At 51.8% G+C, this 16,026-nt stretch overlaps 1 protein-coding gene across 4 annotated transcripts in view; it reads right to left on the bottom strand.

The window, feature by feature from the left end:
- Positions 1-15,302, bottom strand: part of LDLRAD4 (low density lipoprotein receptor class A domain containing 4) — a 436,719-nt gene extending 421,417 nt beyond the window's left edge. For 2 of the 4 annotated variants that reach the window (XM_033178426.1, XM_033178431.1), the window contains exon 1: positions 15,210-15,302. The gene's annotated coding sequence lies outside the window, so the exon portion shown is untranslated. Of the gene's footprint in view, positions 1-13,987; positions 14,227-15,209 lie in introns of those variants that run through there. The other 2 variants (XM_033178430.1, XM_033178425.1) reach the window with 2 other exon arrangements.
- Between the last annotated feature and the right edge of the window lie 724 nt (positions 15,303-16,026).

Genomic DNA, 16,026 nt, shown 5'->3' with positions numbered 1-16,026 from the left:
AGCTGGGGAAAGATGCGACAGCAAGAGGTGACACAGAGGCTTGTGGAGCCCAGCGGTGGCCTGGAGCAAAGGCCACAGCACGGGGCAGCAGGAGCCACCCACCGCACAAGGCCAGGCGGGGAAGGAAGGCGATTTTGTTGAAAGGGGAGAAATGGAACTGAAGTCAGTCACCTTGCATCCACAGCCGAACAAATTGTACCAGGACAGAAACGCAAACCATGCCAGGCAAAAAGGGGCACAGGCCGCAGACAGAGGCAGAAGGTGAATGGGACAGACAGGAGAGGGGCCACACTGGTGGACCCACCCCACCGCTGGCACCAGGCCGAGTCTCTGCACTGCTCAGGACCTAGGACATACTCCTAAGTCCCATAAGAGTGCCCAGAAGATGCTCCTCTAACAGGGAGGAGATGAGAGCAGGCCCCTGCGGTGGCCCCAGCCTGCACCGCACTCAGGCCACACTCCATCCTGCGTGGCCCACCCGGGTTGCCCCTTCAGCCCCCTTGACGTAACTATGTGTATCCTTGAATCCCGTTTCTAGTGCTACACCCTTCCTCCCAAAATGACATCGACTGGGTGGGTGCCTGCCCAGCCATCAAGCTGCCATCCCTGGGACCAGTGGCCTTCAGAAAACAGCCCGCTATGTGGCTTGGAGAACCACTGGGCATCACTTTCCAATTAGGTTTCACACATTAAAATAACATAAACTCTGACCTGAATTCCCCATTCAGCTAATAGCCACATTAGAGAAGAAGAAACAAATCCATTAATTGTACTTCTACGTACCTTTCATTAATTATTTGTTCCTTAAAGCCAAGGAACATGAAATTAGATGTTGTCTGTGAAAGCTTTAAATAGTTACACGTTTTGCAAATAAGAAGGCATTATTATTCCCATGTGAAAGTGATAAACCTGGCTTCCTGGCGTGAACTGTACAGAGTATGAAATTTAAGCATTTTGTGAAATGTAAACAAATATCAACTATTAAAGCACTGTGGTCGAGACAGAGCTCCCCACTGCAAACAATCCGATATGAAATCCAGGTAGCTGTTCTAACGGGCTTGTTTTTCTTTACTATGCGTGGCTGGTTGATTTGGTTTTGGACAAAGATGGGAAGAAACACTCCACACCAGAACCAGACTCCCACTCCCTCGGGCAGGGCTGCAGTCGGGGGACAGTGACCCAAAAGGCAAAAGCCACCCGACACGCTCACCAAGCGCAGTGCCCCGCGCCCGGCTCACCCGAGCTCCCACAAGCCTCTGGCCTTTCTGTGTATGCCCAGCTTTCACACAGGCCATGTGTCCACTGCCATTTCTTCTCAAGCAAAACCTGTCCAGATCCCTCTTGCCCTTCTCCCTCCCACTTCCTCCCACCCCACCTGCCTTTCGCCTCACCCACAAACATCTACATGCCTCTGAGCTTGAAGACGACGCTGCCCGTGGCGTGCATTCCACGCACGCAGGGAAGGAACCTTCACTCACCCCTGCGGCACCCTGGACGTCCTGAAGGAGCTTCACCAAATGACAAGTCTCCGTTCTTATTAATGCATGTGGGCCTTAAAAGGGTGCCCCTGCTCCGAGCATGGATCAATAATCTCACCCTCCTAAGGAAGATTTCTCCACACAAATAAAGCAGCCCGATCAACATTTCTGATCACTAAACTGGTGTATCCAATCCGTCCCTGACCTGTGTCAGGATTCGCCCTCGAGGGTTCAGATGGGACGGACCAGAAAGAGGAGCCTAGGAGAGTAAGGGCTGCAAAGGAGCAACATATGGTCCACGGATTTTGGGTTAACGACAACTAAAAGCTACAAAAGTAATTTAGAGTCTGAGTTTGAAATTTCAGGCATTGTAAGCAGTAGCATCTACCCATGACACCCGCAGACACCCTCCCACCTCTTCCCCCACCTGCGGCCATGCATGGCCTGCCCTGCCTTCCGCTGTCTTAACACATATTCCCACTGCCCACCTGTGGGCCCCCAGTTTCTGAAGCATGTACTCCTACAAGCAAAAATGTCTAAGCACACAGGTCATGTACATTTATTTATAAATTATAAATTATATACATATCTATGGTAATAGTACATTGTACACATAATATACAGAGTTTGAAATAATAAAGTAAAAATAAGTATATGTGCTCTAGTATTTTCTTGCTGCAACCCACTGACCTAGAACACTCTTTCCCTGTTGGTCCACCTAAAAAAAAAAACTGTCCTTACACTAAGTCTCAGCCTAAGGTCTATGTCTCAGTCCAGCCGTGCTGCTCTAACGAAATACCTTCAATGGCGTCATTTAGAAACAGCAAAACTGTGTTGCTCCCCGTTCTGGTGGCTGGGACGTCCAAGATCAAGGTTCTGGCAGATCCGGTGTGTGGTGAGGGCCCATTCTTCATAGATGGCGCCTTCGGTGAGTCCTCGAGTGGTGGCAGGGGTGAAGAAGCTCCTCCAGCCTCTGTTATAAAGGCACTAATCCCACACACGAGGGAGGAGCCTCGTGACCTAGTCCCCTCCTAGAGGCCCCACTGCTCAATACTACCACAGTGGAGTTATGTTTCAACTGAGGAGTTTCGGGGACACACAGACATTCAGACAACAGCATTTGGCCTCCTCCATGAAGTCTCCATTGATTGACCAAAAGACACTGAGCCCTCAGGAAGTCAGGAGACAGCAGGTTTACTCACATCTTCCTCTGTCTCCCTGGTGCGATCGTTAGCCCTGTGTGGCAACCGTGGGCACACCTGTCTTCCACCGGTTTGGGGACAGAGCCATGTCTTTATCTAGTGCCTAGTGCGTGGACATCCTGAGTGCTCCATAAAAATGCACAGAAGAGGAAAGAGTAGAAGGAGAGGGAAAGGAGGGAGTGAAGGAGGCGTCAGAGCCACCACCTCTGGGCCTGGGGGCCTCACTCTCCCCTCCATCTAAAGCCTTTCTTGAAAAACTGCTTAGTTCAAGACGTGATTGTAAAACCACTCTTACTTGCTAATTGCTTCCACCACACATATTCTATCTTCTCCTTGATCTCTATGTCCCCAAAAGGTGGGAACTGGGTCTCTGACTGTGCCAGCGCAGGGCAGATGTCTCACGAGTACACACGTGGCTCACGAGATGCCTTTTACTGAGACTCACTGTGGTAGCTGCCCTGTCCCACCTCATCTGCATACATATGATCTTATCCAATCGTCTCAAAAACCTACGAGGTGGGCAAACAGCTATTTCAGAGAAGGGTGAACTGAGACCTACAGTCAGTGACCTTCCCCAGGTTGCACGGCCTCCAAGGAGCCTGACAGCACAGAGTCCCAGGAGGGACGGCTAGAAGGATGACTGGGCAAATGCCCGTGGCAAGCCCTCAGGAAGCCAGGAGGCAGCACGTTTACCCGAATTCTCCCAAGCACACTGCAAGTGATGCAGTCACCGCGTGGCAGCTGACACACAGGCCAGCGCTTCAGCCTGGATGCTGCCTCCTCGGGGGGTCTCATGGGAGCAGCTTCCTCCATGCAGATGGCAGAACAAGCCATTCCCTCAGACACATAAATGCGCCCCGGCTACAAAACTCCAACAGACAAACAATGTTACAGCAACCAAAGGACGAGGATTCACATGAGAGGGTAATGCCCCAAGAGCCCCACCAGATAACAACTGCTCTGCTTCATTTAAAGTTCAACTTTATCAGAAAACAAATGTCAAGATTTTTCTGGACTAAACTTACTACATATAGCTAGTTGTAACTGTACATAGACAACATTTATTATTTTTACATTACTCTTCAGATGAAAAAATGCAAAATCCCAGGACCTCTAGTGTAGAAGTAAACAATTTTGAATGTTATAGTCAAACACCAATAGGAGGAAAACTAAGTGTTTTAGGGGCATAATTTTATTAAATTTTTTTTTGTAGAGATAGGGTCTTACTATGCTACCCAGGCTGGTCTCAAACTCCAGCCTTGTGCCTGGCCTAGGGTTCAAGATTTATCTTAATAGCCAAAGTAGCAGAAAAACAAATGTTCAACCAAGCCAACCAACTGCCGACATTTCCTCGAGTCCTGCACACATCGTGTCCAGAAGGCCCCTGTCCCCACTAGGAAAGCAGGGACTGTGCTGCAGGAGCAAGCCAGACAGCAAGGTCAAATCAGACAGAAATCAGTCAGCTCTGCACGCCTCAGCCAGTAACAAACACAAGAACACAAGGTGGATTTGTCAGGCACCCAAAGCCCCCTGGGTCAATGGCAAGCACCCTCCCAGTGACATCAGAGCCACCACCTCGCTGGGGAAAATGGAGAACCGCCAAGGACTATAGCAGAGGCGTGTGGTGTGCTCCCCCAAAGACACTGAGGGATCCCACTGGCCAGACCACTGGAGGACTGCCACCCCATTAGCAGCCCTCAGCACACTCCATCTCCACTCTGCAGGCCTCATCCCATCTCCAGCCTTTTGGAATCCATCTCCAAGGTCTTGGCACTGCCACAGGTGAGGGCAGGTGTGCACCTGGGACAGAGTGTGGTGCTGATGACGGGCCAGGCGGAGATGAGAAGGACCCAGTCTGCAGTCTCAGCCCAGGGAGATGGGGCATGGCATCGCCAGCTGAGCTTCCGCCACCTGCACCTGCAGAGCCCAGGCTCACACACCTAGGCACCTTCTTGAAAGCTTTGGCACAGAACACGAAACTGTGCTATGTTCGGGCTCTGTGTCCCCACCCAAATCTCACCTTGAATTGTAATCCAAATTGTAATCCCCACGTGCTGGGGGAGGGACCTCATGGGAAGGGAACAGATCATGAGAGCGGCTCCCCCGTGCTGTTCTCATGATAGTGAGTTCCTGCGAGATCTGACGGTTTTATAAGGGGCTTCTCCTTCCTTCGCTCTGCACTTCTCTCTCCTGCTGCCAAGTGAAGCAGGACATGTTTGCTTCCGCTTCCGCCATGACTGTAAGTTTCCCAAGGCCTCCCCAGCCATGTGGAACTGTGAGTCAATTAAACCTCTTTTCTTTACAAATTACCCAGTCTCGGGTATTTCTTCATAGCAGCATGAGAACAGACTAATACATGTGCCCACCAGGTCCTGTGGTGCCCACTCACTGTCCACCAGGCAACGCCGGGGGAGGTGCATCCCCAGCACACACAAGAGCAGATGAGCGCCTTGTATAGTACATGGGGGTCTCCCCACCTGATACACTCAGGTGCCTGTCAACAAAACCACACTGATCATGACCAGGCCTAGAAAAAGTGGTGCCATGCTGCTCCCTCCAGCACGGTAAGCACCCTCCATTCCAGCCGTTTCCAACCCCTCAATGAAAGACTGTCTTTATTTAGTTCATCACCACCTAGTAAAGTGATTTTTCACCTCTCTCAAGCTTTAGGAGCAGCAGCCTAGGAGGTCAGGCACTGTGCGGAGCAGCAACCTACGAGGTCAGGCACTGTGCCCAGTTGTTGCAGCTCTAGAAGGGCTGATGCCTCGGAGGAAAGCAGAAAACTTCAGCACATTTGCAGAGGAAGTGGAGGTCCTCCACAGTCGATACAAGCACGGAGTATGGAGGATCATGAATTTTCTGTCTGCGTCCTTAGGGGCAAGACTAGCAAAGAGCGTGAGGTCCAACAGGGGTCATTTGAAATGAAGAAAAGCAACTGAACAAGGTATGGTGGGGCTATCCAAACAGCCAGGTGCTGACTCCACCCTCTCCTGGCCCTCACTCTCCAGTGCGAGTTCAAGGCTACCCCTAAAGAGGGAGGATGAGGAGGCTGGGGGAAGACCAAGAACAGTCTATGCCCATCATATCCTGTAATTTGCTTAAAAGACATGTTATTAGAATGTTTATTGCCCTGAACCTACCTGAGTAGAATTTGCTTCTACTTTATTTTACTTAACTCGAATTTTAAAAAGCACAAAGGTCTTACCCCACCTACTGAGATCATCCACTGACAGTATGATGTCTGGCCTTCACAAAATTATAGCAAACAGCAAACTCTTTTCATCGATGACCCAGATGATACAAAGTCAGATTTTCAAAATAAAAAGATAGGAAAGAAAATTTAAACATCATATCGTGTACTGCCAAATTTGCAAAGGTTTTTTAAATAATATTCGGCATCGACAAGGGTTCAGTCACCCTCTTGTCTGCAGGAATGTAAGTTGCCTCTCCCATTCTGAAAGCCCCATCTGGCAATATTTTTGGAGGACCCTTAAGAGTCTTATACCCCCTAATTTCCCTTTTAAGAATCTACCCAAATAGGCCGGGCGCGGTGGCTCAAGCCTGTAATCCCAGCACTTTGGGAGGCCGAGACGGGCGCATCACGAGGTCAGGAGATCGAGACCATCCTGGCTAACACGGTGAAACCCCGTCTCTACTAAAAAATACAAAAAAAACTAGCCGGGCAAGGTGGCGGCGCCTGTAGTCCCAGCTACTCGGGAGGCTGAGGCAGGAGAATGGCGTGAACCCGGGAGGCAGAGCTTGCAGGGAGCTGAGATCCGGCCACTGCACTCCAGCCCAGGCGATAGAGCGAGACTCCGTCTCAAAAAAAAAAAAAAAAAATCTACCCAAATAAAAATAATAAAAAAAAAGTTCAGGCCAAGCACAGTGGCTCACACCTATAATCCCAGCACCCTGGGAGGCCAAGGCAGGAAGACTGCTTCAGCCCAGGAGTTTGAGACCAGCCTGGGCAACATGGTGAAACCCAGTCTCTACCAAAATAAAAAAGCAAGTGTGGCAGCAATTGTAGTCCCAGCTACTTGGGAGGCTGAGGGGAGAGGATGCCACGAGCCTGGGAAACATCCGTTGCAATGAGCCGAGACCACACCACTCTCCAGCCTGGACAACAGAGCAAGACCCCATCTCCATTTTTTTTTAATTATAAAGTTATGTAATAAATTTTTTTAAAAAAATGTTTAAAGATGTTCAATGCAATCATATTTTTAACAGAGAAAACTGGTAACAGCCTCGATGTCCTAAAACTGGTTTTAAAAAAATAACAATATAACCATAGAATAGAATGTTCCACAGTCCAGAAGTGGGATTTTGGAGAATATTTAAATCACATGAAAAATGTTCATGAAAGAATGCTAAGCTTCTTAAAAAGTACATAAATTACTTTCTAATTAATCAATAAACCTGGAATCTACTACCCTACTAATCATCTCTAGCAGTGAGATCATAATTTCAGGGATTTTTACTTTCTTCCTTCTTTCCCTATTTCCTAATTCTCTTCAGTACACATGTAATCAGCAACAGACGACGTTATTTGTTCCACAGATACCGCCAGGAGCAGCTACCCCAAGACAGGCCTCGCAGCTTGAGTCCTGACAATGTGCTGCTGCTGAGAGCTGTGGACAGAGCAGACAGGACCCGGACCAGGACAGTCTCTCTAGAGGTCTTCACCTCCTCAACCGTAACTTGACCAGCCCCATGCCAGGCTAGCCTGCAGATCAAATGTCACAAAGGCTTAGAAATGCCCTGCAACATGTGGGATGCTCGGTAGTATCTGCACAGGGGTCAGCATCCATCCCAGCGGCTGGGGGTGACTCCAGAGCTGTGAGGGACACGCTTTCCTGCCTCTTACTGTGGACCAGTCTGCAAAGAGCTGACTGTCCTGCTAGACTTACGATACGTGCATCTCTTGGGTACTCCCTTTAGGTCCCACAATCTTGAAGATTTAGCTTGTCCAAGGTAGACAACATTTCACAGGATGTACAAGTCAATATGCATGATTCATTTACCTATACCCCATGGAGCAAAACAGAGACTCTTGGCCGGGCGCAGTGGCTCACACCTATAATCCCAGCACTTCGGGAGGCTGAGGCCAGCAGATCACTTGAGGTAATGAGTGTGAAACCAGCTTGGCCACCATGACAAAACCCCGTCTCTACTAAAATACAAAAAATAGCTAGGTGTAGGGGTGCATGCCTGTAATCCCAGCTACTCGATTTAGGACGCACAAGAATCGTTTGAACGTGGGAGGTGGAGGTTGCAATGAGCTGAGATGGATTGCACCACTGTACTCCAGCCTGGGTAATAAAGGGAGACTCTATCTAAGAGGAAAAAAAAAAAAAAAGGAGACTCTTAAAGATGGGATAACTTTTTTTCATTTTTAAAGAAACTGTAGGCCACGTGCGGTGGCTCACGTAATCCCAGCACTTTGGGAGGCCAAGGGGGGCAGATCATGAGGTCAGGAGATCAACACCATCCTGGCTAATAGGGTCAAACCCTGTCTCTACTAAAAATACAAAAAAATTAGTCAAGAGTGGTGTCACACGCATGTAATCCCAGCTATTTGGGAGGCTGAGGCAGGAGAATGGCATTAACCTGGGAGGCAGAGCTTGCAGTGAGCCGAGATTGTGCCACAGAACTCTAGCCTGGGCAAGAGAGTGAGATTCCGTCTCAAAAAATAATAATAATAAAAAAATAAAGAAAGAAACTATAGCGCTCTTTGTCCTGGGATGAACTGGATCCTCCCCAGTGAAGAGACAGCTGGCGGGGCATTACCAGCACACACCCCCAGACCCAGGTGGTTAGCTGCTCCCAGGAACCGGGCAGTCACACTCCACCAGGCTACATCCCAAGGTGCCACGGGGAGGCTGAGGGAAGTGGTTTTAAGGACCAGTGCAGAAGAAATATCTGGCAATACCAACACTCCTACTGATTGTTGCTTTGTCTTTCTCTCAAGGAACTCAAGGGATAAGGTGGGTAGAGACAAAGCTGCCATGGTCCAGTCCTCAAAACCAAGGCTCTTGCCACAGGCAAGACAGGCAGAGAGCAGAGATTCGGGTTAAAATCTCTGGGGATTCAGGGGAGGGAGTTGGAGAGGGAGGGCCACAGCGGAGAGGCAAGAAGGACGAAACCCCGAACTTGCCGGCTGGATAGAGTCCCAGTGGGACCTGTATGGGAACAAGAGGAGAATGGTACCCTGCCAGCAAGTGGTCCCAGATGAAGAATTCCTGACCCAGGCCCCACCTCATTTAGGTCCAGAGGCAGATCCCAGAACCTGGAGCCATACTGCCTAAGCTGTCCCACCCTTTACTCAAACGGTGGTTGACTCTGGGCAATGTCTTGACGTCTCTGTAACATGGGGATGGCAGGAGGACCCACGTCACATGGCCGCTGTGAGGATTAGATTAGTGAATCAGTGCACGGCAGCCCTCAGAACAGAGCCTGGCACACAGGAGAGGCTACAGGAGCACTTGGAGCTGCTGTTATTATTATCTGCCCGCGTGCCCTGGTTAGAGGTCAGGGAGCCCTTCAGAAAGCAGCCTGGCCTCCTACAGCCTCTCCGGCATCTGCCTGCGGAAACAGAGAGACTTTCCAACGGAAGTTCCCTTGCAGCTCTGTGCACAGGTTGCTGGTCCCCCAGGCCACGGACTCAGAACAATGCCTGGCTGTGCATTGCCGGCCCAGCCCTCTTCTGGAGAATCCCAGCAGCCAGGCGGCAGCACATAGGAAGCCACACAATGTGGCAGAAAGCCCGCCCTTCTACAAACCCCAGAGGCAGGAAGTCGAAGCACATCTGCACGAAGTGTCCTCCTGACACCTGGCGTGGAGGACGGCTAGCCAGTGTGAGTGGGAAGGATCTCTTTCTCTCAAGGCCTACCTTTGGGAGATTCTCTAGGTCCTCTTAGGAACAGAGCAGATGAGGGCACACACACGTCACTCACACCCACCCCCTTCCCTACCTTAACGCCACTCAGTCATCCAGTCCCCAAGTCCCATCCACAAAGAGAAGAGCAAATCATTTGGCAGGGGACCCTGGTATGAGGCGGCTTTGTAACACGAGCCGTGTGTCCGCAAACAACTAGGGCAAGACCATTAAGTTCATTACACCTGTCACTCTGCCAGCTGAGCTTCCAAATTGCCCAGATGAAAGTACATTATGCCCAAGGAGTGCCACCCAGGCCCTCCCAGGCCAGTACAGGCTTATCTATCACAGACAATTTGTTCTCAGTGTCTGCACCTGCAGAAATAACACAACTGTAAACAGCCTGAAACTTGGCTTTGAGATACTTTAGGCCCTGGGCAGCTAAGAACAAAGTTGAGGTCTCCTGGGAAGAAGCTAGGTGCCTGCTTTCCCGGCTCAGAGGAAGAAGGAAGTGTGGACCAGAGGTGGGGCCAGCACAGGGGAGAAGGCGGAGCAGCCTAGCAAAATAAAGGACACAGAGTTGCTCCTTGGATTCCACTGCCCTGCAGTAGAGCCAAAAATAAAAGCAAGGCACATCCTTTTCATTTCCGAACCGAGGCATTGCAGGCGGCAGGCAGAGGCCCTCTGCGCAGCCGCCTGCACACCAGGCCCATGAGCGGCGCCCAGCCGGCCGCCGGCTGCAGAGTACGTTTGCAGTGCAAGCGTGTTGCAGACAGCGGTAATTTATTTATCCCTGTCATGTAACATTAACAATCTGTCTGGAGCTTGGCAAGCACCAACTTGCACTGTCACATAAACTGTCTGACAAACTTAAAGTTTCGTAAATGCTTCTCTGTTTCCAGCAGACAATAAAGCATCCTTAAAAAAAAAAAAAAAAGTTGTCATCTTTTCTGTTCCTTTTCTCTCTTCCTCTTCCAAAAAAAAAAAGGAAGAAAAAGAAAAAAAGCCAACAACAAAAGAACCCATGCAAACAGAAATGATCCCTCAGCAGGACTCTTAACCCTGAACCGCTCGACATTTTTCCGATGCCAAGTAAATGAGTAAATAAATGGATGGGGGGAGTGACGTTGTAGGAGACGGTTGAGAAGGGGGTGCAGAGGAAAATCTGCAAAACAAAAGTACAGTCATTAAAAATTAATAAAGGGTGTGGACATCTAGACCCCACCCCCGTCTGCTCATGGGGATTGAGCCAGGCGTTCTGTGTCCTCGTTAAGTGGAGTCTGGCAGGCTGCCGGAGTGTTAGTGGGTTCTGGGAATGCCAATATATTAACCAGAGGACTTTCTGCATACCCTTTAGAGTTTTTATTCTAGAAAAGTCAACCATTTGGCACAGTGCAGCATTATTTTTGTCCGGGAAAGCTCGCAGCTGCCAATCAAGGGAGAAATTATATCTATGTTCTTTGTAATCTCCAAGACCTATCTGGAAAACAAGCTTGGTGGAAAGAAAAGTCTTCACAAAAACAGCTTAAAAGGCCAAAGTACCATTTTTAGTGGGAACTCAAAGAAAAGCAACCCATTCTTAAATCACACGGATATGCGACAACAGACATCATTTTCAATTCCTCCTGTGACGGAAAAAAAACGACATTAACTGGAAATTCAAACCCAATATTTTCAGAGTGATTCATAGTACAGGTACTAGCTTCAGTCCTTTCCTTGCCTAACAACGAAGCAAACAACACCCCCAAAAAAAATCTCCCTAAAAAGTGGCAGGTCTCGTGGCCTAAATTTTCAAATAGTAGGCAGAACCTTTGCATTTCTATTTTGAAACTTAAGATTCACCTCCCATGCACACCCATAATATAGGTCAAGATGTAATTCTAGACTAACACAGTTCATGTAGGCAGAACGTCTCTTTGACATCAGAAAATAATGGCTTCCAGGAGATTTTTTTCTGAGACCTAAAAAAAGGAAGACACAGAGGGAGATACGGAAGGAGACAGAGAGGAAGGAAGGAAGGAAAGAATAATTTTGGACTACATAGCAATTTTGCCGCTATTCACAGTTAATATCCATGTGCCCCTAGGCATTCCGTTAAAAATTTCCAAAAATTTTTCCAGGTTATGCTCTTCTTTTACACTGTTTTATCACTTCTTGAGTGATAACTTATTTTTCCTTTTCTATTAACTCTTACACAGAAAGGACACATCATAGAGACTGGATAAGCCCAGATTCCAAAGAAAGATGAGAAGAAACATGGCAAGGACTACCAGAAAGACCAGAGCAGTCTACAATTATTCCAAGAAAGACCAGAGCAGTCTACAATTATTCCAAGAAAGACCAGAGCAGTCTACAATTATTCCAAGAAAGACCAGAGCAGTCTACAATTATTCCAAGAAAGACCAGAGCAGTCTACAATTGCAAGAATCCTGCCCAGGGCCTGACGTGGCTTTGGTTTTACGTGATGACGTAGAGCAGTCACCTCCCACACACCAGCACAAGGAGACTTTACGCTGCCTACATGCAAAGAGGTCAGGAGCTCAGGGGTCTCCGCTGGACTGCCTGCCAGAAACTACCCACAAGGAGCAAAAGTGACTCTCCTCTGACCGTGTTTCCCTATCAGACAGGGAGGTTACCCCTGCGGCAGCCCAGAGGAAAAACAGAGCGTCCCAGGAGCTGAGAGGCTGATCTGCCAGGCTGCTAAGTCAACCAAGACTACAGCACAGTCCCAAACTGTAAACACCTCTGCAGACGGGCCCTTGCTCTCCGCGTGCCAGGCAAGAAAACTATTCTTAGAACACTGTCAGCAGTTGGGGGAAAATAAATATTTGTCTATGTATGTATATATTCCAGTGGGAGTGGGGTGGGGTGGAGGAGTCTCAAATAATGTGCCAACAAATTGGCACAAAATCCCTTAATAAGCAGCTGGCACTGGCTGTGTTCCACGGCAGGGCTGTGGTCTTCCAATCCAAGCCCACGAGAGGATTCAAGAGGCAGCCCTAAAATCCTGCCGGGAAGAGTCTTCTCCAATGTAAATACAAACCTACACGAACCAGGACCACGGCCAACAATGGCAAGCCCTTCCAAGGGTAACAGCAGAACGTTAAGAAATTAGAGAGGTCTTTTAAAACAAGGGAGGAAGGTAGCTACAATTCCATTACAGCAAATCCCTTACTGGCATTTACATTCCCAGCCCTAATTCCTAACAGTGTGTTCAATGTCAATAGCAAAATGAAGCTCTTAAAAAGAATTAAGCTTTCAAAGATCATAAGGAAGTTAGCCCCCTGTTTTAAAAAGCACTGCTTAGAAAGGTCCATCAAGTAACATTTCAAGAGTTGATGGGAAACCAAGTATAATTCAATAAATATACATGGGAAATACTCAGATGTCCTCATTTGTCTATGTAATGACTCAGATTTGACACTACGATCCTTGACTGAACACAAAGACTGTATTCCAGAACTGTGCAGAGTACAAAGGCAGAGTTACATACAGCTGACAATACACTCGAGTTCAAGATTAGAAAAGACAATACTCATACACAGAATTCAGACATGACTTGATGCAATGGCAGTCTCCCTGTGCAGACTTTGCAGAACCTTCTCTGTCATTCAATACTCAGTCCTGAAGCTCCAGGGCAGATACAGAGAGGAGGATGCCACTCTTGGCTAGCCAAACCGGCAGAAAGGGCCGTTTTTAAAGGGAAGCTTCCCAGCACTAGCCCTTCGAGAAGGCACCAACCCCTATACCAGCCACAGGACCCTATTTTTGAGAGTCAATGCTGCTCACCATCTCTATCCACCTCTACTGCAAATAACTTCCTAATACAAGCGCTCAGAACCCACATTCTGTACGGCTACTCTTACCTCACATCCCACAATGCCTAACACATAGTAGGCCCTCAATAAATACGTATTGCAAGGATAATTAACATCTAGAAAGCAGCGCTGGTCCAGGGATGACAAGATGCCAAAATAATTAGAAAAGAGAAAAAGAGAAGGGAACAGACCAGGACACAGAGGAAAAGAAAAGAAGTAAATCAAAATTATCCAATTCTAGCTAATTAAAAAATTTCGGGGGGAAAATAAAAATTACGCTAGTTCATGTGGCTTGGGGCACACAGCAATCATTCCTGTGCCAGGGCAGAGCTAAGGAGCCCTGCTTGCTTTAAAGAGCTTCTAGCTGCCCTGACTGGCGACGAGGTGTCCCTCCAGGTAGGTGACCCAAGAACACGGTGCCCTCGGATGCGCCTTCTCCCGGTGCCGCCCACCCACCACGCGTCCCTGTCGTCCTGAAAACCTCTGCCTCATCGGGAAACCCCCTCCTTTTCCAATTAAAAAAAAAAAAAAAGTTTAAAAACAAGCAAATGCCCTCTCCGCCACGACAGCGATTTAACCTAAGCCGAGCCCACTGTCTTCCACCGGTGTACTCACAGGGCGCGCCCCAGGCCCACCCGGGCGGTGCACCGGGCAGGGGTCCCGAGAAAGCCTCCTAAAGGCTGCGCAGGGCAGACCCCTTCACAAAGGCAAGTGCCGGGCCGGGCTGGGTGCTCGTCGCTTCCTGTTTATTCCACGGTGAGGGGCAGAAAGAAATTCAACACACGCCTGCTTCCTCCGGGGCTCTGAGACCCAGCCTAAGTGCAACAGCAGCCGCCCGAGACAATCGACTTCCCAGCCAATACCGGGAGCTCCGGGCGGTCCCGCGACCGACGTCAACGCGCGCGGGGGGACCCGGGGGGACGCCGGGTGAAGCGGGCCCGAGGGGTCGGGGGGCGGGGAGCGCGCGGTGCAGGATGCGGGACAGAGGACTTGGCCCGCCCCCTCCTTCCCGCAAACTCCCCGGCCAGGTCCTGCAGGATCTTCCCGCTTCCCGCTGACCTCCAGTCCCCGCCCGCCGCGGCTCGCCGAGGCCTAGGGGCTCCGAGACACTTGGGGCTGCCACCCGCGCGCCCATCCTGGCCTCCAGGCGGTGCAGAATTCAGTCTTGCAACCGCGGGACACCCGCGCCCCAGGGCACCGGGAAACAGAAAACTGGGTGGGGGTCGGCGAGGTCCCTCCACCGGCGCAACCCCGCCCGCGGGCCAGCGCCGGACCCCCGCCATGCCCACGGACAAGCCCACCCGGACGCAGCCTCACAGACCTCGCGCGCTCGGCGCCCGGCTGCTCCCTCCGGCCCCCGCCGACGGCGCAGGCTCGCGGACGTCCAGTTCCCAAAGCGTCCGGTCCCCGAGTCCCCCGCCCCCCTCGGCCACCCCTCCCTCCGGAGCGCAGCGGTGAACTTGGGCCAGAAACCGCGACCACGGCGGCCACCTCGGGTCCGCACTCACCTGGGCCGCCCCCCGGGAGCGGAGGCGGGGACTGCCCGCAGTGCGGCTCCGCGGCCACCGGCCCTGTCGGCCAGGGGGAGGGGCGCGGTGCGGGGCGCGGCAGGGGGCGCGCGGCGGGCCGGCGGGGAGCGCGGCGCGCCGGGGTTCTTTAAGAGCTGAGGACCTCACCCCCGGGCCTCCCCCGCGCTCCCCGCCCAGCTGCCACTTTCCCAGGCACCCGCAGCCTGTCTGGCGGCGGCGGCGGCAGAGGCGGCGGCTCCTCCGCGGCTTGCAGGGGATCCCCGGCCGGCCGCGGCGGCGCGAGGAGCGGGCAGGGCCAACGCACTCGCCTGCTAGTCCCGCCGGGCCCGGTCCGCAGCCCCAGCGCGGGGAGAGAGGGGACGCGGCGCTGCGGCCGCCGGGGAGGTGTCCCGCCTCCAGTCGCCGGAGGGGGGAGTGTCCCGCCTCCCGCCGCCGCCGCCGTCTGTCTCCAGCCGTGACTGCGCGCCGCGGCTGTGTCTGTCTCCAACTCCTCCAGTCTCTCCTCCTCCTTCCCACTCCGCGGCGGGGACCCGGTGCACGGCCAGGCCGCGGGGACCCGGGCCGCCGGGCTGAGGCTCGGGGGTCCCCGGCGCACAAGCCACGCTGACCCCTGCTGGGGGCGGGCCCGGAGGCCGGGGGTGGGCAGTGGGGGAGGTGCGCGGGCGCGGAGGCCGCGGGACCCCGAGCTACACTCCCGCCCAGGGCTCGGGCCCGCGTGGCGCGCGCCCACCGCCGGCCGCACGGGGAACTCCAAGTCGAGCGCGGAGTCCGCGGCAGGGGTGCCCGGAGGAGCCGGCTTGCCGCCCGCAGGCCGGGGGCTGTCTCGGGAGGCTGAGGGCGCGTTCGAGCACAGACTACCTCGCGGACTGCGTGTGCATCACGGGCCGCGGGACCTCGGGCAGCCGCCTTGAGATGCGTAGTCGGGCTGCAGGACACTTAGTAGGACGGGCCAGTGCTCGGGGAGTCTTGCGGAGCTTGAGGCGCCTCCGGACCCCACCTGGTCGCCCTCTTAGTATCTCGTCCTCTTTAAAGGAAATGGCTCCTACCCAGAAGGTCAGATGGAATCTTCGCGCTGTGACCCTTTCTCCTTGAAGGACCTACATCTGTGAAGACCATTTGAGACTT

This window comes from Trachypithecus francoisi, unplaced genomic scaffold (assembly GCF_009764315.1).
Source record: "Trachypithecus francoisi isolate TF-2019V2 unplaced genomic scaffold, Tfra_2.0 Lachesis_group19, whole genome shotgun sequence".
Lineage (NCBI taxonomy): Eukaryota > Metazoa > Chordata > Mammalia > Primates > Cercopithecidae > Trachypithecus > Trachypithecus francoisi.
This window is presented reverse-complemented; position numbering and strand designations above follow the sequence as displayed.